This window comes from Gavialis gangeticus, unplaced genomic scaffold (assembly GCF_001723915.1).
Source record: "Gavialis gangeticus isolate Ggan-Ray unplaced genomic scaffold, GavGan_comp1, whole genome shotgun sequence".
NCBI classification, from domain to species: domain Eukaryota; kingdom Metazoa; phylum Chordata; order Crocodylia; family Gavialidae; genus Gavialis; species Gavialis gangeticus.
The window spans coordinates 169,412,824-169,419,825 of record NW_017729032.1 but is presented as its reverse complement, the minus strand read 5'-3'; the positions used below and the strand labels follow the sequence as shown (position 1 = coordinate 169,419,825).

At 37.7% G+C, this 7,002-nt stretch overlaps 1 long non-coding RNA gene across 1 annotated transcript in view; it reads left to right on the top strand.

Moving 5' to 3' along the window:
* LOC109302466 overlaps positions 1-6,624 on the top strand; it is an 18,222-nt gene extending 11,598 nt beyond the window's left edge. Inside the window, exon 3 of the long non-coding RNA XR_002098791.1 lies at positions 6,612-6,624. This is a non-coding gene — a long non-coding RNA (uncharacterized LOC109302466). The remainder of the gene's footprint in view (positions 1-6,611) is intronic.
* The last annotated feature ends 378 nt before the right edge of the window (positions 6,625-7,002 follow it).

The following is a 7,002-nucleotide window of genomic DNA, read 5'->3' as shown; positions in this document are numbered from 1 at the left end:
GGGGGGGGGGGGTCTCAAGTCTAAAACATTGAGAAGTGCTGTCCTAAGCACTTCTTTCTTCTCAAAAGATGGCTTGACTCTTGCTAAGAGTCATCATGATCAGTGATTCACAAAGAAAACCACAGTGTTTATATTAAATTGCAACAACTTGTAAAAAAGGGTGGCTAAGCCCATATTCTGTAGCATTGTTATATAGCAGGAGCAGGAAAAATACAACCTGTGGGCTGGATCTGGCCTACCAGGCTATTCTATCTGGCTCACAGGGTTCCTAAAAAAATTAGTAAATTAATATTTATTTGCTCCTGCCTGTCAAAGCTGACAGGAGACAGGAGCAGTAGGACCCAGGGGGAGCCTTCAGCAGAACTCTCTTCCACCTAACACTCCAGCCCCCAACCATTTTACTCTCTTCATGCCCCCACCCGGCACCACGTGGCTCCCAGATGCATCCTGGGGAGCATGAGGTCAAACTGGTATGTGTGTGTGTGTGTGCACATGCGCAGGTAGGGACAGAGTATGTGTGTTTGTGTGCAGGTAAATGCAATGTGTATGTGTGTGCAGGCAGGGGCAGAGTTTGTATGTGTGTGTTCATAGAGTGAGTCCCTCATGCACACCCCCACCATACACATGCACCCACACCCCCTCACACTACCATACATGCAGACCCCCACACCCACACCCCCCACACACCCCAGCCACCCTTCTCCCCACACATCCCTTCACAAAATCCATACCTACCCACACCCCACATACCCACGCACCCACAGCCCCCCACAAGCCTATGAGCACCCCCCATGATATACAAGAGTAAGACTTCATTTTAAGTTATTGTGTTTACTACACAAACCTTTGCGTTGTGTTTACTACACAAACGCATGCAGATCAGGACCAAAATATTTTTTTAAATCAAATTAATGAATGCTGTAGACGTTTGCTTTTAAAAATATAATTTGGTATTTTTCTGGTTCCAAGATGGCAAAACACCTTGCTGAAAGGAGTACTTCTGGGGACAAGGTTAGGGCTCAGGGGGTAGGACGTCTATTCACAAGATAATAACTAGGGGGCAGGACACCTGTCAAAGGACGGAGCAACCCATGAGGTCCTCAGCAGCATGCCAAAACCTGGTGACCCCAAGTAATAATTACCCGTCTATAATATTTGCCTGCCCCTGCTATATAGCAATACAGGAAGGGGAGCACATATGAAACATACCATCTTCAGTGCAAATACTTGTACTTATGAATTAAAAGTACACAGTCCTCAAAAATTCTATTAGATGGACACAACATTTATTTTCTGCAAGCTATATTTAATGCAAGTGAAATTCATCACTCTTCATGCAAACAAAAAGGGAAGCAGGGAGAGCCAAGATAAATTCAATTTTAAATGCCAATAAAGGTGCCTAGAAAATCTGTAGCAATAGAGCTGCTTTGAAACTGAGTCACACCCTCCTCAAGTACTTGGATATGGGCAGGATTTCTTTTGGTGTGGTTTGGAAAGGAAATAAAAAATCCTATGCCACTTTATTCACTCATACCGCTTAATCCAACCATGAATGTTTGGAGGAAATAGGCATTTGTCAGTCCAGGATCAAAGATGATAGAGAAGATATATATGTCTGAGGTAAAAATTAAGGGAGAAAAGTTACGCAAGTTTTATAAACCTGCGGTCTGTCTATACCAGTGTAACAGATGTGACTGTGATGTAGTTGACATTACTCAGCCAGCTTTAGTTTGGGTACTGGGAACAATCCTGCTCTTGAACTGGGTTTTGTAACCTGTGCTGAGTTTTCCAATGCCACAGCTAGACTTCTACAGATACTTTGGCTAGCTAAATTTGGCTTGAGTATATCTACTTCTCACTGCAGTCATTATGATGATTGCAGTGTAAAGACTTAGTTGGTGTTTTGGTATAGCTCTAATTTTTAGTCTGATAATTTAGGTAAGGGTTTGGCTGCTACTGTATTTGAACATATTCAAAGGACACTAAAAGGACTGAAATGGTGGAAACAAAGAATGCATTGTAAAGTATGAATAGCAACACCACTTTAGGGCCTTGATTTAGCAAAGAACTTTCATTTATACCTAAATCAAGAATTAGGAATTAAACATGATTGAAATTAAGTATGTTTTTGATGACTACATATGGTTTTCTGAATTGGCATCTACATGACTTTCAGTAGAGAGGTGTTTGCTGGAAGTTTAGTTAATCTGGTGGATAAACCAATGTTTTGCTTATGTAGAAGGTGGGATGCAGAATCAATACCACAACCTTCAGTGCTGCGGCCTGTCGTGATGACCAATTGAACCATAGCCTGTGAGTATCATGATGCTTATTGTTAGGGAACATACAATCCAGTAGGAATACTTTCATTTTGTGCACTCAGCAATAGCAAAGTAAGCCACTTCCTGAATTAAAAACCTAATCTGCATTTTTCTAGAACCAGTCAAGGACAAATGACTTTCAGGGCCAAGAAATTTACAGGAAATGGGAGTATTGAAGCCTTTCAAGAGATGACTACCATTTCAGGTAGTAGTAATGAAAACTGACTATTATAAAATGAAAAAAAAAATGTGTGTTCCTTTTTCGTTATCAAAGATAACTTTCTAGGTTCAAATTTCTGCAAAGAATAGATATCACATGTACATACAAGCAGTACATTTAGATCACTGTTACCAAGGTAAAGGAGATCTAAGTGCCTGGGTGTCAAGCATTCATAAAGCTTAGGTTGCCTGAAAATGGGGAACCTGATCTAAAGTCAGTTCTCATCCTACATGAACCAATTTTAGGTCAGGTTAACCCTAGTGAGAGTTAATGTTAACCTGACCTAGTGAACCTGACCCCCATGCACCCCCTACGTGTCAGCACTGGAACTGACAATGCCTGTCCTGGACTTGCCAGTACTGCCCCCCCCCCTCCGGCTCACCAGCCTTTCTCCTCCCCCACAGCTTACTTGCCTCCAGCTTCCTGGATCATGGATAAATTAATAGAAATAAAAATATTTAAAAAATAATATCCCATTAATGATCACATAAAGTCATACTTTGTAGACCTGATTTTCTGCCTTTTCTTATCTCTAAGCATTCTAGGAACCCACCTGGTCAGAGAAGTACTAAATGATCAGTAACATATATATCTTACAGGAAAAAAAAATACATCAGAAAACAAGTCTAGGAGAAGTTGAGCCACTTCAACTGATATTCGAGCCTTAATATAATTATCTACAGATATTATTGTCTGGTGACTCTAACAGTGACCAACTGCATGGTTTGGATAGACATAGGCAAGCTTTTGGGTATTATAGTTGCCTTCCTTAGGTCTTTTGCAACATGCATTATAATAAGAAATCATTGCAAATTAATTATCTAATCAGTTGCTGCTAAATTACAAATAATGATGTTGTTTCTTGGTGACACTAGAGCTGGACAATTAAAACTTGATTTTAAGATTCCCTGGTTGAGATGACATAAGCAAATGCAGACAGGACAAACAATAATATCTGTAGATAATTATATTAAGGCTCAAATATCAGGTGAAGTGGCTCAACTTCTCCTAGACTAGTTTTCTGATGTATTTTTTTCCCTGTAAGATGTATATGTTACTGATTGTTTAGTACTTTCTCTGACCAGGTGGGTTCCTAGAATGCTTTGTTCAACTGAATGTGTGCAGTCCTTTCTTGGGAAACTTAAATAAAACATAGAGATAAAAATAACAGAAAGCTGAGAGTTATAAGTTTATGTCCATGGTTGACATTGCTGAGGCAGTGACCCCCATGGAGGTGAGCTACAACAAATATAATTGCTCTTTTTATTAGCTCTGCTATTCTCATTTTGCATTAACAATGCTAGTCCTTCCTTGTTGTCACAAACTGAGGAAACAGCACAAGTTTGAGTCAATTAGGTCTTTTTTAGCACTGTTTCTAAAATAGTTTTGCTTCTTTGACTGGCATTCTCATTTATTTTTTAGACAAAGACATATGGAAAGGAAAGAATTTAATTCATTCTAGAGTAGGAAGGAAACTTCAGGGGTGAGAATTAGCTAATGGGTCACTGAGGTGAGAGATAAACTACTACAGAAAGGATAAAAACAATATAACAATGAAAGAGGTGAAGAAATCAGATTTGAAATAAAACATTGAGTAGGGGATAGGATTTAACATGAGTTTTTAGCCTTTGTGGAGTGTGTAGAAGGTCCTATGTTATTGCTTTCAGGTTACTATAACATCACCAAAAATATTCTTTCTTCAGACCTCTATGTAAGGTAATCATGTCCACACATGTGGTATGTAATAGGGGTGTGCGAAAGAGCACTATTCCGTTTCGCCTTGAGTTTCAGGGTTTCGATGGAACAGCGTTTTGTATTGAATTACATTTCAATTCAAAACAGTTGTTCTGTTTTGCTTCATTGAAACAGTGCTATTTCAACTCTGTTTCAATAGATCGGCCAGGGATGGGAAGTCAGCCCAGCTGGGCTGGCTTCCCATTCCCCGCCCGATTTAGCACTGGGGTTGGGGACTCAGCCTGGCTGGGCTGAATTTTCCCAGCACAATGGTGGCACTGGGGAGGAGTTCTCAGCTCAGCTGGACTGACTTCCCATCCCCAATGCTATGGTCAAAACGTTTCGACTTTCGAAACATTTTGACTAGCCTCATTTTGTTTCGAAGCTGTTTCAAAGCCCATTGTTTCATTTCATTTTTGCTGTTTTGACAACAAAATGAGTCAAAACACTGTTGAAATGAAATGGTCGGAGAAATTTTGCACAGTCCTAGTATATAATGTCATCATGCCCACATATACTGGGATTGTCATTGCCTTGATGGTCCAGGAAATATGCAAGAATTCTTGTGGGTGACTCTAACAGTGACCAACTGCATTCTTTGGATGGACATAGGCAAGCTTTTGGGTATTATAGTTGCCTTCCTTAGGCCTTTTGCAACTTGCAGTCATTGCAACTTCCATACTATGTCAATTACTAAGATTTTAATGTTGATCACTATACAATTGATTGACTAATCCATTTCATTCAGATTCTTCCTAAAACTTAGCTTATGCTGGCTTAATTTGAAGGGACAAAGGAAGGAAGAAAAGTAATGGAATCATTTAAATAAGCATATGTTACCAATTTGCATAACCTGATTTAAACAGCTATGGACTGTTTGAGCATTTCCTGATGTGAGATTTCCATGAATTTCCCCTAGATTTCAGTGATTAATTGATCAGGTGTTAGAAAAAGAAAAGCCAAATTTAATTAGAACCTAATGTTGTTATTTGACATTCATATGAGTTCTATTTGGAAATAATCATATTAAAATTGAATTTCCTGATTTCTACCAGCCACCTATACCTAAATTCTGTGTGACAATGTGGTCTGATATTTCTCTCACATTCCAGAGATTAGTGATTAACTGAGATTCACTTCCTTGATTTCCCATAAAGGGTATAATATTCTTTGAGCCATCTAAAAATATGTCTGGTGCAGTGAAGTAACATTATTTTTTTCATAAATTTTCATCAATAATGTATTTATTGTTTCAAAATGCTATTAAATAAAATCATAACAGTTTTATAATTTTCTTATAGGTAAATACTATATTTATGTGCTTACCACATGCACTTTTTAAACACAGGAGTAGCCAATATTTCTTAAATAAAACAGAATTGAGGGTATAAAAAGAGCAGATACAGTGATTCATAGCTGCCAAGATGGCTTCCACTTCTTTGTAGACCTAAAAACAGAAAGGGTGGAAACCTGTGTTAGCTCTCTCATAGCTGGAGTTCTTTGAGCCAGAGCAAGTGAACTGCTTCATGAAATCTGTAGCATTGTGATGATACTTGTAGCATGGAAACAACACTTTTTTATTTATAGGAACTTATATAAAGAACATTTCTAGTAAAAAGTTACAGTTTTGCTACTGTCCTTGCAAGAGGCTGGGGCCTAGCTTTGTTTCTGTCCTGCCAAACTAGGAAATTCCTGTTGCCTTACCCAGATTGTCTTCTGGGAGGCTACACTTCCTGGATGCTCTACATTTCCAGGAGTACTTATTTTATGTCAGATATGACTCTGGAAAAAAATCTTTTTTCTACATTCTTCCTTCCAAAAAGATGTGTGTTTTAGTTGGGGGATATGTTGATTCAAGAAACTATGGTATATTGTGATGTTTCCAGAAAGACTTCATATAATAATTTAAACACAATACTTGGTTATTAAAAAATGGGCAGCTTACATATAGTTACATACTTATTAATTGCTATTGTCATTTAGCATAATACATTTATGACAGGTTCAGAAGATTCTAAAACTGCTACTGATCTTTGTGTATGGTGGTGTTTGAATATTTTACAGCTGACCATGTTTGATCATGTTTTTCATCAGGTCAGGAGAGTTTCATACCTATGTATTTGGTTTCAGTATCTCTATGGGATTTCTGCTGTATTTATATATTATTTTTCTCTGGGATCTAATATTACAAAGAACAATCTATATTTCTGGACTTCCATACATGATAGTTTTTAGCTCACATTTTAATCTACGAACCATGTGGAAATATCAACTCTGAAATATTGCCTATGAGACATCCATCACTGTATATCATATCATTTTTTTATAAAATGAAGCCAACCCATACAGTTTTGAGAGCAGCAACTAAGTAGTTTATCTTCCCTGACAATACAATAATGGCCTCTTGATATATCAAAAGTACATGTCTGATATTAAGCCTGAATTCCCCTATGTATATTAAAGCTAGGCAAAGTTTTTGCTTTGAACAATTTAATATCCTGTTATATCCCATTTTTGCTCAAGAATGGCCTAAAAATAGATATGTGTGATTTAAAATGATCTATAAAATGTATTTCAGTCTTTGTGTTGTTCAAAAATACTATTTGTTGTAATGATTATTCTGAATATTAACTAGTCATAATCTACTACAAAAATTGATCTTATACCAGTTGGCTTCAGTGGGAGTTGCACTATTACCTTTATTTAATTAAATCCAACCTACTCTAG